The sequence below is a fragment of the Dipodomys ordii genome, unplaced genomic scaffold, assembly GCF_000151885.1.
Source record: "Dipodomys ordii isolate 6190 unplaced genomic scaffold, Dord_2.0 Scaffold157, whole genome shotgun sequence".
NCBI classification, from domain to species: Eukaryota; Metazoa; Chordata; class Mammalia; order Rodentia; family Heteromyidae; genus Dipodomys; species Dipodomys ordii.
In genome coordinates this window covers 5487610-5504016 of record NW_012267373.1, presented here as the reverse complement: position 1 = coordinate 5504016, position 16407 = coordinate 5487610, and the positions used below count along the sequence as shown (strand labels likewise).

The 16407-nt window shown below is 38.6% G+C and overlaps 1 protein-coding gene across 1 annotated transcript in view; it reads right to left on the bottom strand.

Moving 5' to 3' along the window:
- The window catches only part of Fyn (FYN proto-oncogene, Src family tyrosine kinase), a 195528-nt gene that overhangs the window by 156006 nt on the left and 23115 nt on the right, over positions 1-16407 (bottom strand). Inside the window, exon 2 of the mRNA XM_013032792.1 lies at positions 16033-16071. The gene's annotated coding sequence lies outside the window, so the exon portion shown is untranslated. The remainder of the gene's footprint in view (positions 1-16032; positions 16072-16407) is intronic.

Genomic DNA, 16407 nt, shown 5'->3' with positions numbered 1-16407 from the left:
AGAGCCTATATCATTAGAAAATGGACTGCCCATGCCTTCTTCCTCAGTAAGAATCTCCTGTCCTTTATCCTCCCCTACTAAGATTAGAAAGGATGGCATTGATAAAGATGCATTGTATTCATAAACTGCTTTGTTAAATGGCAACTCTTTTGTACAACTACTTAAAAATAATAAATATGTTTCCCAAGTATTTTTATTGATTTACTGACTCAGCGGAGTCAGGTAGATGATATGGAAATAGTATAGTATAGATCTGAACAAGGAAAAAGGTGCTTCAATCTGGGAAACCACCCCTCTTAGAGACTGCCCAGAGATGCCCAGATACTGATAGTTGGCAGTCTGACAAACTAACTGAATACTCTCTTAGAGAAGCAAGGTGTTAGCAGTGCAGAAAGAAGGGATAAGATTTCTTGAAAGGGAAATCCAAGCATCACGGAGGAACTAGTGGTAGAAATGATAGCAGGAAGCCTGTTTATTCTGAGAGAACTCTATAACTGAGAAGATTGGGCATAAGGAGTTCATGACTACCTCAAAATCACACATGCAATCCTAGCTATTCAGGAGGATTGTGGTTTGAGGGTAACCTGAGTTAAAAGTTCACAAGACCCCATCTCAATCAACAGCAAGGTAAGATGGTATATTTCTCCCAGCCCAGAGATACTGGAGGTTGAGATCAGAAGGACTTGTTCCAGGTCAGCTTGGAGGAAAAATTCAGGAAGCAAGGGTTGAGTAATCAGTATTATAGTGCATGCCTCATCCAAGTTATAGTTAAAATGTAATAAGGGAATTACTGTTTAGGCCAGCCAAGCAAGATGCACGAGACTCTAAATAACCAGAAATGTGGCTCAAGTGGTAGCAAACCTGTCTAGCAAGTAAGAAACCCTTAGTTCAAATCTTAGTACCACCAAAAGAAAAGAAAAGAAAAAAAGGCAAAGACATGGGAGGAGAGCCACTCCTCATGGTGAAGAACTGGCAATCATTAATCTGTATAGTAGCAGAGAACTAGATAGACAAGGTATGGGTAAGATAAAAAGTCAAGGAAGACCACACACAGGCAAGACTCTTCTGAAAATGTGGGGCAAGATGAAAGTGGGGGTAGGAAGTCTGGGTGGGAGTCCAGGCATGAAATGACTGGAACAGATTGAAGGACAGGGGCCTCAGGCTTCTGCTCAGGTAGCACTGATTAAAAAAAAATACAATGGATGAAAATGCTAGGTCCGTTAAAAGTACACATTATAACAAGGCACTGGTATATTAGCTATTGATATATTAGATGTTAAAGTTCAGGAACTGGGTTTTTTTCTGAGAGAACTTTGTATAGCTGAGAAGATTGGGCACAATGAGTTCATGATTGCCTCAAATGATCGAGAAAATAATGAAAACCAATGGCAGTGGAAAGGGGATCTGTGGCTGTCATATTCAGATTGAATTGTTTTTTGTTTTTGTCAGTGGTGAGGCTTGAACTCTGGGCTTCAGTGCTGTCTTTGAGCTCTTCAGCTCAAGGAAAGCGCTCTACCACTTGAGCCACAGTGGCACTTCTGGTTTTCTAGTGGCTTATTGGAGATAAGAGTCTCATGGACTTTCCTGCCCTGGCTGGCTTTGAACTGTGATCCTCAGATCTCAGCTTCATTAATAGTTAGGATTACAGGCACGAGCCACTGGTGCCCGACTTCAGATTGAGTTTTGAATGAAGACAGAAAGTAAAGATGCCCTCTCTGTGGACATGTTGTTGACATGGGCAAGAGGGAGACTAGGAAAGAGAGTTGTGTGCAAAACAGAAAAGGGCCATTTGTACAGTTCGCATCTGAGAAAAAAAGCTTCCTATCACTGGGTTTTGAAGAGGCATTCAAAGTGTTTAGTCATTTTTTGAAATAGCATTCAGTATCTGTGCTTGAAAGGTTTCTCTCCTATCTACTTGACAAGATAGGAATAAGGGACTAAAATTATATTTGTTACCAAATTTCAGAGTCATGGAATACTTAGGCTTCTGTCATCTTGCAAAAATCAAAAGTGTAAGACAGCAAAGACTGTTAATATTGGCAAACGTTTACTTCAGATATTTTACATTTAAAATGTAAAATAATGTAATTATCTAGACAGGGTTTTAATCTGTGGCCCAGGTGGGCTTGAATTCAGTATCCTCTACTGCAACCTCTTGTGTGCTGCGATTGCAGGCATGTACCCCCAATATTCAGCTTAAAAGCATAGTTAAACCATTGCAACTAAAAGTTCCTTGCAAAAAAATTTATTATGTATGGTGTGTTCTTAACATAAGGGTATCCAGATCTGTTAATACCTGTATTCACAGGGAAATCAAAGACCCTGCCTAGAACAATCACTGAAGCTACTTTTAACAGTCATGACCTTTTCATCCCCTCCACACACCCCCCCAAAAGGATGTTATCAAGTAGACTGTGAAATAATAACTAAATGTGACATGCCTGTGTTACTATAAATAAATATAACACATTCACCCAACCCATTTAATTACCATTCACATAAAGCAGTGCAATTAACAAAACTGTCTGAATTCTGAAAATGGGAAAAGCCCTACTGTCTCTCTTAGGTAGTTTTACAATCCTAACAATAGACTTAATGAAGCCTTTTAAAAGAAAGACAATTGCATTAAAATGATTGGGGCATATAAAAAGTCATTACATAGACCCTACTCTTCTCTGATGGACTAAATGCCTCATCACATACCCTAGAAGAAAGAAGAATAAAGAGAAGGCACAATCTTCTGAATGAACATAATAGACCTAAGACAAACTAGCTCCATAAATCACTTAGGATAATACCCCACATCACAAGTGCAACCAACATGTGCTTGGCTTGTCAGGAAAAGCAGGTCCTCAGGAGTGCTGCTTGTTGAGTATGAACTGACATATTGCAATGTCAATATGTTGGTGAAGGTAATGTGCTGGTGAAGGTAAACATCAAGCTGATAGAACTTTGTCCCTCAGAAAATAGATTAAAGACACAAAGGAAAAGTCTTCCTCCTGGAGAGCCATCTAAGACATGCAACCCATTATACCCAGGAGTTTCAGCATATTGGTGCTGTGTGAAATTTAATCCTAGATGTTTTAAGCTTTCCTGCTACAAATGGAGACAGAACTGTTTGACTTGATTGTACAGGTAAACTGCTAATGTACAAAAATATGTCTGGTTTGTATCTCCTGATCTTGTATGCTGTGACTTTCTGGTAGTTTTATACATGCATACATCTTTCCCAGTAGTTGTATACATTACCTAGGATTTGTCTGAATAAACTACCATAATTTTCTGTGAATAAAGCAACTAGCTTTGCCTCTTCCTATCTAAACTTCATACCTTTTACTTCTTTTCCTTGTTATCTTCCCTTCCATTAAACAACTTGTTTTACCAGTAAGGAGTTCTCATAACTGCATTCTAGCTTGTTTCATGCAGGTTTTGGATGGTGTAGAACCAGAAGAACTGTGAGACTCTTACCTCCAATAAACCACTAGAAAACCGGAAGTGGCACTGTGGCTCAAACACAGAGCGCTCACCTTGAGCTGAAGAGCTGAAGGATAGTGCCCAAGCCCAGAGTTCAAGCCCCGTGACTGACCAAAAAGAAAAAAAGAAAGGTGCTCATCTACCAAGTCATTCACAGAAAACAAGAGGCCTGATTCAGAATTTATAAATGATATTCTATGACTTAATTACTCATATCTCTCAAGATGCTAATATTTAAAAAGGAAATGTATAAAGCAATTTTGAATCTTTGTAATTTTGAGCTAAAAGGAGGTTTAGCATGTCTAGTCAATTTCCTAGGATCAGCTAAAGACCGAGGAAGACACTGCTATTCTGGGCAGTATATGAACTGAGAATATAGAAATTTGGATTTTAGCCATGAGTAGACCAAGAAGGAACTCAGCTTTTACTGGAGATCTAAATGACTTGGGATATCTCAGATACCCTGATATTCTGAGTTTTAGTCCAACTAATGGAATAACCTGAACCCAAATGAACAGGGACCTCTTTTACTGAACCTTTGCTAAGGGTGTTCCTATACCTAAGCAGATTAACCAGAGCATCTAACCAATCTATAGGGGACTAGTACTGTTCAGAAATGAACTAGATCCTGCAATATATGAGAGACTAGGATTTCAAAGAATATCTCTGGTCCTGTTCACAACATGATCACCTCAATAGCATCAGTCTTGAAAAGTCAGTTTTATATCTGCCCTGGGGATCCTAGTGGGTTTGTACCTTGCTCTTTTTTTTGGTGGGGGGTGGGAAGGTGAGGGGGGTGGGGGAGCCCAGTTGTGGGGCCTGGACTCTGGGCCTGGGCACTGTCCCTCAGCTCTTCAGCTCAAGCCTAGTGTGCTACCACTTGAGCCATAGCACCACTTCCAGCTTTTTTTTTTTCTGCTTATGTGGTGCTGAGGAATCGAATCCAGAGCCTCATGCATGCAAGGCAAGCACTCTACCACTGAACCACCTTCCCAGCCCCCTGTACCTTTCTCTTGAAAGAATTTAGCAGAGCCAAAAAATCACCAACCTACTTTACAAACACACATTCTCTCCCACCAGTAGACAAGGGAAGTTAACACAGATACCTTCAAATTAACAAGCATAGGGCTGGGAAAGTGGCTCAGTGGTAGAGCGCTTGCCTTGTATACATGAGGCACTGGGTTCGATTCCTCAGCACCATATAAGCAGAAAAGCCAGAAGTGGCGCTGTGGCTCAAGTGGTAGAGTGCTAGCCTTGAGCTGAAGAGCTGAGGAACAGTGCCCAGGCCCAGAGTTCAAGCCCCACAATTGGCAAAAAAAACACACCAACCCCCCCCCCAAATTAACAAGCATATTTCTGTATGTTCAAATATACACAAATATTTGAACAGCTGAAATTCTAGGGCTTTCAGGGAGTCCAGTTCTTCAAATTTCTCCTCTTGTTACAAAGCCTAAGCTTTCTTACTCATCCATCACTTCTCTAAAATTAACAGCAGTTGTCACAGCTAAAACAGAAGTTCTGTTTTACTGAGTATTTACTAAGATCAGAACTTAGCTACAACTGGACAAAATAGAAACCAGACAATAAAAGGACAGCACTCCTGTCTATGGGTGTGGATTGGGTGAGGCTAGTTTCGCCAGAGAATAGGAAGTAGGGAAGAGTAGGAACCACAAACCACACTGGGGGCCTTAGGAATATTATGTCAGTTGAGTGGCAGTAGCTATATGGGGGTGGATAAAACATCTAGCTCTTGAAACCATCTACTTCAGTTAAGTAGCTTGCCAAGGTCAAACTGCTGGTAATGATAGAGTGGCAATTTGAATCCAGATTGGTCTCTCTAAACTCTGTCCTTTTAATTAATTTTATTATGAAAGTTATATAACCCCATTAACAAACATAGAAAGGGAAATCCCATAATCTCATAACCCAGATACAATGTTAACATTTTGGTGTGGTTTTTGCAGGTTTTTCCCACATGGACATTTTGCCTTCAGAGTTAAATTCATTTCACAAATGATTTGGTACCTTGCTTTCTTCCTATTTAACATCCTACACATTTGTCCAACTTACTTAGTACTTTTGATAATCATCATTTACTAATACATAAATAGTCCACGAAGCATCTCAGTTTACATAATAAAACTTCAATTGGTGGTCTCTGAAGTTCTTTTTTTTTTTTTACTTTCAGAACACCATACAACTTCTACAAATATATACTCTTACCATTGAAAGCTTCAAATAGACAATATTAGTAACAACTAGTAAAAACCCATGATCAAGACACCCTGAGAATTTCACTGTCAGTGGTTTATGCATCCTAGAATCAAATAAATCTGGTGAATGCTACTAATGAAGAGTGATCCAAAAGTAAAAAGTTAAAATAAGCTGTACTTCTGAGCCTATGGAGGACATGGACTTTTTTAAAAAATGGTTTAATGGTCTACCTTCAGTTTCATATGATTAGCAACAACAGAAATTTCATCTTATTAAAATCTGTATTTGGAAGTTTGGAAATTCTTTCAAACACATTCCATCAGTTTTACATATAAGAGTGGTCAGAAGCTGCAAAAAGATTGCTTATCAAGGGTGGTGGCATATTTCGAAATAAATATGTGATTCAAATGACATACACCCATTTTTCTCAGGTATTGCTAAGAAATAAAGGAGACAACAACAACAAACATCAAATACAAGTTTGCTAAATGAGTAAGATACAAAGCACTGTCATCAGAAGAATCTCCTATGTTTGGAGGAAAATAATCGCCAAAATATTTGTATGTCTCTGAGGCTGTTTTGAAAGTTTCAATAGAATCCAAGCTACTATTAGTTTGATATGGAAATAGCATGGTTCAGTACCGGGCAGCATCCACAGACATGTAAGTGAAATTGGGTGAAAATAAAGAGAAGTAGGTATTTCCATTCCTACCAAGATGGAATCTGCTCCATCATAACAATATGGCTCCATAACAATATAGCTTTTCACGAGTAACACATGCATATGCATGCATACATACACACACAAACACACACACTTGAGGTAATCAAAACTTAATAGTAAGTTATTTCATAAAAGAAATTTATACAAGAAAATAAGGAAATGACAAACAGAAAATTCAACAGTTCTGAAGGAGAGAGGTACTGCTGGCGGGGAAGGATACTTGTGGTATTTCAAGATACTTGTGGTATTTCAGTTCTTATGCTGAAGGATGGGAATTGGGACATTTTATTTCTCTTTCTTTCTCTTGTGCACAGAGTAGACACCTGTGTGTAGGTATGGGATCCCGTGTATACATATAGTCCCTTATATGAATATTGATTTCTTTGTATGCATAACACACAGAGCCTTGGACTTAACTCACTACCTCTTTCCCACAACTTTGAACTTCTGCAGAACCTTGGTCTCAGACCTTTGTCTTAGATTGGCTGCATGTTCCTTACCTTGACTTCATCCTCCAATAAAAAATTATTGCTTGATGTCCTCTGCTCTCTTCAAGGACTCACCTGTAGTTTTATTCAGGTCACCACTGATGGGAAATAAATGGTGACTTTACAAAGTCACAAGGTGATTCTAATCTTGCTGAAATCTCACTGGAGGCAGGACTGCCCATTTCTAATCTGTCTACTCAGAGTAACTGCGTTTTGCTGAGTTCTACCAAAGAGCTGAAAGTACAGCACAGGCTGGGGTCTCCCAAATGCAGCCAGCTCCCTCCAAGTCGCCTACTGCTCACAAGAAAACGGTCATGTTTATCCATAGCATCCTTTCTGCCCTCTCCCCTCTCTGGGTAGTACCCTTCATTACTGATGTTCACAAACCACCCTTTCTTCATTTTAACAGAAATCCGTCACTCATTGTCTCAGATTTGAATTGAATTACAGAATGGGGATTCATGGGTTAAATATCAGATGTAATGATGGCTGCCTACAATTTACCCACAAACAGGTTCCAACACTCGCTGACTTGGGCTGAACCTTCCTAATACAGAACAACCAAACGTCTAACAGATAACAAGTACTTTTTCTTTAGCTGACATATTTTGCTATGCTTGGTCCAAATTGGCCATTTCTGAAGCTTTTGTCATTTTTCTTGAAATACCATTACACCGAAGACAGAATCTGAAGAATATTTTCTTCTCACTGTAAAAGCAGAGTAATTTTAAAAGTATTGCATTGACCCATGGCTAATAGTGATTAATGGTAAATGGTACAAAAATATGCCAACTGTCAGATATTTTTGTTTTACCAGTTGATGAAATATATATGAAAAAAGCACTCCTAAAATTTTACCCATGAAAACACACTTTACCCACTTAAAACCTTATAATGCATCATCAATACAATTGTCAAATCATTTGCAATATCTCAGAACTGTTCAACTCTTTTCCTACTATCAAATTTATTTTTCTGCAATAACTAATGCCTGAATGCATATCAAGCTCTTTCAAAAGAGGGAGGAAATGTGGGACTTTTTCCCCCTTCATATGACAACAGTATAATAGGCACAATGGCAGTTAATTTATATTTTTAAATTACTGTTTTGCCAACTCTAGATCGACTTTTTAGGATATTCTTTTAAAGATTAAAAAAATCTTCCCCATATCTTTTTGTTTATTTTAAATTACTGCAGCATTGACTCTTGACATACAACAGAAAAAAAGTAATGTGGAAAAGATCCCTTCCCTCCAGCCTATTTTTCTACCACATCATGAATCTATCCACTTCAAAATTAGAAATTATCCAATCCCTGGTCAGCACTGCCAAGGGAAAAGGGACAACCTATAGGAGCTGGTAAATTTTACCCTTTTCTGAACTCACTGGCTCTTCTGTACCCACCCCTATGTGGGACTTCCTGTGTCAGTTTCACAGCACCCTATTCCCTCTTCATGAGCACTTTTGAGTGTCAAAATATTTAGAAGTCCAATGTGCTATTTCTATAATATATACAATATGTATATATTATAGTCAGGGCAATTTGTATATCTACCACCTCAAACATTCACCATAGCCAAGACGTGTAATCAACTTCAATGTTTGTGTATGGGTAAAGAAAATGTGGTCATTCACACAGTGGATCGGATATGAGTCCGCTGGAATGAAATTCTGTCATTCATGTTCACATGGATAGAACGAGAAGTCATTATGTTAAGTGAAATAAGCCATCCTCCAATGCCTATCAATTTTACACATGATAGTTATTTGCTTTGTCCTCAGCCTATATTGCACAGCTCCACAGTGCCACAGCCTCCAGATGCACACATCCTCCTTGCCAAATCAAACTGCCTCACGTTCAACTCTGAAATGGTATCATTTTTTTTTTAGCAGTTTTATTTGGAGGGACTATGAAAACAAATTGTTGGTTTTTTTTTTTGCTTCTGTTAACATGAAATACACACAAGCTTCTCTTTTCTTTTCAGCAATGGCATCCTTTGCACCTTAATGAACATCTCTATATCTTTGGAGAAGCTGTGTTCACCTAACATTGAGGATGCTTCCACAGACTACACAAACCCACAAAGGAGGACGTCTTTATAGAGGTGACCCCTAGGAAAAGAAGGTCAGTATTTCATAACTCAACAAAGAATCTCAACCCATCCTCTTAAAAAAATAGTCACACAATTATCTAATACTTGTGTATGCCACAATTAGTAGGGCTCAGAACTGAAACCTATTGGCAACAATGAGGACATCCAGGTGTATATTCTTTAGCGCAGTTGATGACAAGCACCCTACCAACTTTTTCTTCCCATTGTCACTGCCTTCACCTCAGAGCCTGTCACAGGACCATTAGAAAGATACATCACAGAGGTAGAACACCTTCTTAGAGATCTCTGAATATTTTTTATTTAATTTTTTGTCTGTCATGGGGCTTGAACTCTGGACCTGGACACTGTCCCTCAGCTTTCAACTCAAGGCTAGCCCTCTACCCTTTGAGTCACAGCGCCACTTCCCGAGATCTCTGGATATTTGTATTTTGCTTTTCTTTGCCATTTCTTTTTAGTACAGGCCTGCAGCTATCAGAATTAGGAAGAAAGGAATGAATTCTCCCTAGAGCTTCTGGAGATAGTGTGGCCCTGCTGAGACCTTGATTTTGGACTTCTGATCTCTACAATTATGAGAAAATAAATCTCTGTTGTTTCAAGCCACTAGGCTTGTGGAAGTACTCAGGTTTGAACTCAGGGCCCTTAACTTGCACTGAACTTGAGCCATTCCATCAATAAGCTTGTGGTAATTTATGGTAAGTTATGGCAGCCACAGGAAATTAAACAGAAGTTTTCTGCTTAAGAAAAATTTGTGGGTTAAAAGTGGGCAATAATAAACCTTCTTTAAGGGAAAAGCCTCAGAACAAATACAGCTCTGTTTTTAAAAGTGTTTAGTGGCAGTGGCAAAGACATCTTTTAAGCCCTTCTTCATATATACTTTATTAAGAATCTTTCCTTCACATGTGATTTGGGCAGACAATAATACTATGCAAGGCAGACAACAAATTGATGCTGACCTCTACCCACTAGTCCTGGCTACAATAGAACAAATTATACAGTAACTTACAGCAACAAGGTAAAGCTCCCATAGAAAACAAATGGTACAAAGAAAGCAAGGACTCATCTTGTTCTCTACTGTTCTCCCACTCACTCCTGGCAACATCCAACTATTATCTTCTCAAATGATGAATGCTACTGAGATGACAAATGTAATAAAATAGTCCCTGGATCTAGGAACCAGCAGAAGAAAGAGTGTTCCACAGGCTCTCCCATACCTACTGCCTGCAGAATGGAAGATACTCTCACATTGTCACTGGGGACTACCCTGCAGGTCCAGATCAGGTTTAAAGACATTATTTCCTTTTAGGGTTTCTAATTGCTTTTTGGCACAAAAAAATCATAACTACATTTAAAAATCACAAACAAGACCGTAAAAACCTTTTAAATTCAAAACTACACACACACACACACACACACACACACACACACACACAAATTGCCAGTTAAGCTACACAAAACTAATAATGAGTCATTTGTTTTCTGCTCTACTGTGAACTTCAGTGTGTCAATCGAGTAGAAAGAAAAGGGTGTGCCAAATGCTGGGAGCAGTTGAACATGCCTATTATCCTAGGTACTGGGGAAGTATAAATAAGAGGTCCACAGTCCAAGGCCAATTAGGCAAAAGCATAAGACTTTATTCAAAAAATAACAAAAGCAAAAGCCCTAGTGGTAGATTTACCAGCCTAGCAAATGGGAAGCTATGAGTTCAAACTCTGGCCCTATCAAAATGAAAGGAAAATTATGGAAATATTAGTCCTTGTATTGAGCTTCATTTTTCTCACAAGCAAAATACCACAACTGCACAAGAAAATACATGGCCTAGAACACTGGTTAAAATAAAATGTTCTGGCATTTATAAGATTATCTCTTTGTTGCTTTGTATGTCCCCCCCCTACAGTATAACCCCTGCTTTCACTATATTTGATGTTGGTATAATTTGTGGAGGAGAAGGGGAAAAACATGTCGTTTAAGGATACAGGTGGACCCGTTGCAACAATGAGAAGTACAAGTTGTCATGTCGAAAACGAACTTTACAACTTTGGTGGTGGGGGGGAGGATTGGGGGGGCGGGGGGAGGCTGGGAAGGGATGTGAAGGGTAAACAAAGGAGGAGGCTGCAATGCTTGATAAGAAATGTACTCATTATCTTGCCCATGTAATTGTAACCCCTCTGTACAGTATGTTCACAATAAAAAAAATTAAAATGTTCTGTATCCAGGATTAAATCACCCACTCCAATCTTTCACCAATTCACAACAGTAACATTTTTATGTGCAGCTCTTCCAACTCTCATCAATATCTGCTTAAATCTAGAATGTCTAGAAAAAGGGATCATTTATTATCTTGGAAAATTTGAGTTGATATTTTGTTTTTAGATGGCAGCATCAACTACTTTTGGGTCTAGGACTTGCCTCCAAGTTAGAACTCTAGGCATATTCCTTCTTCCTAAATTTACTCTGTTTTCTCTAAGGCAAAAGTCATTTCATGTCTCTAACCAATGATCACTAGGAAAGTGGGCTGTGTGAAATGTGACCTTCACTGATGCACAGAGACTGAGTCCCCCTATGCCCCATTCCCCAACAGACTAGATGGCGGCATGGCTTCGTATAATCAGTGGGACACTGCCTGGTGAGGCTAGGGAGAAGTCTCACTTGCACACAAGAGCTGTCCTCTCCAGTTTCTACTTACTGGGAAGCACCATAGCATGAGGTTTCTTTACCTTGTCCCTTGTCTCCATTCATCTACTTCCTCAGAAAGCAAGGAGCTGTGCATAGGGTACTCTTCTGTCCTCCTCTTTCCTCTATTTCCTGCCTCCCTAGAGCAACCAACACAGTGCATCCCCTCAAACACCCCCATCCCATTTGCACTGGTGACACATACTTGTAAGACTCTACAATTAGCACTTTGAAGTCTTTGGACACCCCCTATAAGCAATGCTGACCTGCTGAACCCAGGAAATCCTGTTTCCCTGCTAAAGAAAAAAACTTGCATGAATTTGTTTTTCCACCTCTTGCCCAGTTATAAAGAAATTTCATACACATGGCTGTATCTAAAATCAAGATATAGCCTCAAATTTCACTCTCAATTGTTTAAAAGAAGATTTCACTGCCCCCCATACTATTCCTACAATAAAAATTCAGGTTATTTTTTTATCATATCTCTTGGGACTTAAGAAAGACTAAAACCAAAAAAGTATTGAAAAATAGAGTAACTACCACGTGTGGTCTATATCTACAGAAGAACACATGCCAAAGGATTCACTGAAAGAAAAAGTAAATAATTCTAAAATAGAAGCTTATTTTTCCTATTTACTTTTCTTTTTGACTATCTTCTTGTGTGTATGTGTTTTGGAAGGCTTGTAGTATTTGTGGCCTCAAGGAAGCTTTCAAACAATTGGAATATTAATACAGGAATTCTTGGTCTCTCTAAAACTGCAGTAATGACAGGGGGCTCTCATAGTAGGTGCTGAAATTCTTTTTTTTACTTACTTTTTTATTATTATGAAAATAAGATACAGAGGAGTTACAATAGATAGTAAGTGAGTATGAAATTCTTTTAATCACACCAAACAAAGGCTCTCAGGATGTGTGGAAATCAAACCTCTGCTTAGAGAGTAGTAAATTTCTAAACAGGGTAACTCAAATAGTGTTAGCTTACTACACAAAAAACTTATATTTTTGTTCTAATATAATCTCATTAAATATCCTTCCAAATTTAGATGGATATGGATTTCACTTTTAGAAGATATAGTTTATACATTTAAAAGTGACTTATGAAAACCACATTCAGAATTGTGTCGCTGAAGAATTCTAGACTATTCTGTGTTTAAAAAAAAAAGAGTAATGTTGAGTTGAGTGTTGATGGCTCACACCTATAATCCTAACTACTCAGGAGGCTGAGATTTGAGGATTGTGGTTCAAAACCAGCCTGGGCAGGGAAGTCCATGAGACTCTTCTCTCCAATTAGCCACCAAAAAGCTGGAAGTGGAGTTGTGGCTCAAGTGATAGAGTGCTAGCCTTGAGCAAAAAAAGCTCAGGGACAGCTCCCAAGCCCTGAGGTTAAGCCCAAAGACAAATTAATAAAACTGTTTTAATATTTCCTTTGTACTTTGAAAGCTTCTTTTATTTTTTGGGCTCCTTTTGCTTGCCTGAATTACGTTATTCTTAAGAGTTATCCATCTGTTCGATTGAAACTTTGTATTGTTAGAGAACAACAAGAAATGAATATCTTATTGCCATATAATTCTGTGATTTCTACTGATAAAATACCTAGATGGAGAAGATAAACCATGTTTTTTGGAGTATACAATATGATTTTTTTTCACTTTGCCAACTTACCAAAATGGTTTTCTTTGGTTCTTATTATCCATCAAAATTTGGGAATGTGTCATCATTCATTCATGTCAGCAGACATTTTTAGAGGGCTTATTATGAGCCAGGCATAAGCCCTAGCCTACATATGGATTTTGACCCAAGAAAACTTACAGTTCAATAGGGAACACAGTTATTTGGCAGATTCTGTACCAAAAACTATACAACTACTATAATAGCTTTGAAGAAAACACACAGTGACTTAGTAACTCCATTTAGACTAAGGAGCTAGGGAAATGACAAGAAAGATCTCCCTGGGAAATGGCAATATTCTTTTATTACATACTCATAGAAGATTTTAGAATTAGGCACACAAAAGATGGTCCCAAATATTCCAAGGCAAAATGAGGTATAGGAAAGAGAAGGGTCTGGAACTAGACAGATCTGATTAGATTCCCTGTTATAACTGTAGTGCCTGCAGCAGCTCATATTGAGGACTATGGTCAACCCATAGGTCTGTGGAATTAGTCTCTGTGAAAAATACACAAAGCACTCACTTCATAGTAATTGCTCAATAAACTATAGCTAGCAAGTAACTCAGAATCGATACTGATTTATGTGTGAGCTTTGACATCTCAGAATAAAGATTATTTTCATTTAGACTTTGGTCTTGACAGAAATAATCACTGAAAAAGAAGAAACTCCAAAAATCTATTCTAAACACAAATGCTAATGGTGTCCATGATTTTCTCTAGTCAGGTGGCCATCAGGTATCATTTATTTATACAATGTTGGCACTTATATAATAGATTTTCTTGACAGATACATAAACACAGGCAAAAAGAAGAGTTGTTAGATTGTGCCCAATAGCTTTCTATCCACATTAGGAAAGAAATATGCATTAGGGCTTTGGAAAGGTAAACTCCTTTAAGGCAGGTAAGTGTTTTTCATGTCATTAACTGTTTGACTGAGAGGACACTGGCAAAGCCTTTTAGAGGAAGCTTAAATTCACTCTGCAGCCCAAGAAGTATTTCCCACCCCTTATTTAGCTTTCCTTATCCTTTTTCCAGTACTTGCAAATACTGGCAGGACAGGGCAAGTGACACTTGCTCATTCCTTTATTGGAAACTCACTGCTGCCTCGAGGTACAGCTGGAGAAGCCTCATCTTCCAGAAACTCCCCATTCTCCACTAATCTTACTGAGTATACCATCCAATGACCACATTAGTGGTGAATAACCCTTTTCCTACTTTAGCAGAAGGCCAAATGTTTCAGATACCATACTTATTCAACTTCTATGCCTCAATCAGAAAGAATGACATTGTCACGTTTGTTAGGAAATGGAAAGACTTGGAAAAAATTATATTAAGTAAAGTAAGCCAGGCCCAAAGAAATATAGGTCCCATGGTTTCCCTTATTTGCAATAACTAGTATATGTCTGAGACAAGCAGAAATGGTCAGATAAGTTGATGTTAGGCGAAATGAACCCCAAGATAAGGACTCAAATTGTTTTTCGTTCTTGCTATTGTTTCTAACATATTTATAAGATGATTTCTTTGTTGCTTTGTATGTCCCTCCCCCACGGTATAACCCCTGTTTTCACTGTATTTGATGTTGGTATAATTTGTGGAGGGTAAGGGAAAAAACCAATTGTTTAAATAGGGATACAGGTAGACCATTGTAACAATGAGATGTACAAGTCGTTATGTCGAAAAACAAACTTTACAACTTTGGCTGGAGTGGGGAGGAGGGGTGCAGGAGAGTGTGGGGGAGATGGGAAGGCATGGGAAGGGGAGACAAAGGAGGAGGCAACAATGCTTGATAAGAAATGTACTCATTACCTTGCCCATGTAATTGTAACCTGTCTGTACGGTATTTTCACAATTTAAAAAAAACTAAGTTGAATAAACTAACAATGGCAACCAGAATGAGAGAATGTCTCATGTACTCAAATACCTGGCACTCCTCTGCTCTGCAAAATGGGAATTTAATTTAACTCCCAATAATCAAGGGGCATAAAGGGGTGAATGGGTGGTCTTGAAAGAGGAACTCCTGGAGTTGGGGGCCTGGGTCCTAAAACTCCAGTTTTAGTACTTGTCTATTGCATCCATTTTTTTCCTTAACAGAGTCCAGCATGTAATGCCCAATGGGCACCAAAAATCTTAAGTGAATGAATGAATGACCTGTTATACACAGTGGCCACAACTGGAAGGTACAACTTTGCAAAAGTATGCAATAGACATGTAAGAATAGAGGGAAAGTAACTATGAATGGAATAACAGGGAGGGCCTTTGACCAGTCTAAACACAGAGCACTGTCCACCCTCACTGGCCTGAAAGCTCATCAACCCTGGGATAGCTGTTCCAGTCTATTCTGGGGGAGACAGGACTTGTAATTAAAACATATGTTTCCATAACTGATCAACTTGATGTGAACTAGGATTTTTTTTAATTTCATAATCCAATTTTACTTCTCTTTTAGAAACCTATAGACTTAATCTTAATCCCAAATTGAAAGTAGATGTTGTTTAGGGTTTAAATGGGAAATGATTCTTTTTTAAATTTTATTGTAAAGGTGCTATACAAAGAGAGGGGTTACAGTTATGTAAGTAAGGTAATGAGTACATTTCTTTTCAGTGTTACCCCCTCCCTCATTGGGAAATGATTTTTCATTTACAAGGCACATGCCTTTGATACAAAACTTGTTTACTTACTTTTTCCACGTCTAGATCATCATCCTGCTTCTTCAAAAACTGTAGAAGAAAAAAAATAATGAGACATCAAAAGAGTATCAAGCAGTCGTTGCCTGAAAACCACCCACAAGAAACCATCAGAGAATTTCCATACATTACAATTTGCCCACAGATTTTCTCACATTCACACAATTGTCACAAAGCCACACTTGCCACAACCACCTGCCTCAAACTGTAAAGACCTGGCCCTGTACCACCAAAGGAAGCCAACATGAAACTTTAACTTTATGGAGCCAAAAAAAATAAGGATAGAAATCTTTTTTCCGGGGGGGGGGAGTCAGGTCGTGGGGCCTGAACTCTGGGCCTGAGTGCTGTCCCTCAGCTCTTCAGTTCAAG